Raw genomic sequence first — 1053 nt, forward strand, 5'->3', positions numbered from 1 at the left:
ATTTTAGGTGCTGGGGACTCCGTGACGGAGGGTTCAGGGGAGATAAAAAAAAAATCTCTGCTCTTATGGAGCTTTCGTTCTTAAAACGTAAGCACTTGGCTTCACCATCCTGGATAGGAGCGGTTGGGTCCCTAATGGCAGAGAATCCTATCTTTCCTAGCTCCTATGCTTTCTATAGCGAAAGGGCTGATTTACTGCATAAGCCGAAGGGAGAGGCAGAACCCTGTGTCCTGCCCCACCCCTGCCTCTGCACCCCCAGACCCCACAGAGCCGGCTGTGGGGTGCTACCGTTCCCCTACTCATATCTGGGATTATCAGCATCGACAGCTGCGACAGCTGCTCTATCCTTTCAGCTTTCCTGCGGACAGCTAGAGGACAGGGAAGTAGGACCGGGCTCTAGCTGCATCCTCTGAGAAAGGAATGCGGGCTGGGGAAAATCCTTGCAAGGCAGTCGGGCTCGGCGTCTCATACCCAGACGGGAGGGCTGATCTCTCCCGGGCTTGGAGGCTTATGCAGCAAACTGCTCTCTCATGCTTCCCCGTTAAACACTGCAGCCACACGCGCTTTCCAGCCCCGGCTAAAGCCACTGCGGCGTCCCCGCCCTCCCCACCCGCTAGTCCAGACTCCAGAGCCCCACTGCAGCTGCCCCACCATCCTCCCTTTTTTCTTCTCCACTTCCTGGTTACCATGGAGACATACGTCATTTACGTGCCGTGCGTCGCCTTGGAAACAGGGGAGCATCCGCGGCGCAGCTGGGAGACCCGCTCCTGCCGCTCCAGTCACACTCGCGGGCGCTGTCCGTTAATGGCTGGGGGAGTCCCGAGCCGACGCGCGGCTGGCCTGGGCTTCACCCCGGGCCCCTCCGCCAGAGCCTGCGTGTCCCCGGCAGCCGGTGGGCGCTCGGTGCTCGTGGCGCCCGCAGGGCGGCGCTGACACGAGCGCTATCCAGGCGGTGAGGCAGGGCAGGGCACTTTTGCCCCCGGGCGAGCCCAAGAGACGCCGGCTCTGGGACCCTAGCCGGGTCCTCGTCCCGCCGCCTCTTTCCGGCTTCCC

The sequence above is a fragment of the Otolemur garnettii genome, unplaced genomic scaffold, assembly GCF_000181295.1.
Source record: "Otolemur garnettii isolate 467f Iridium unplaced genomic scaffold, OtoGar3 scaffold00070, whole genome shotgun sequence".
Lineage (NCBI taxonomy): Eukaryota > Metazoa > Chordata > Mammalia > Primates > Galagidae > Otolemur > Otolemur garnettii.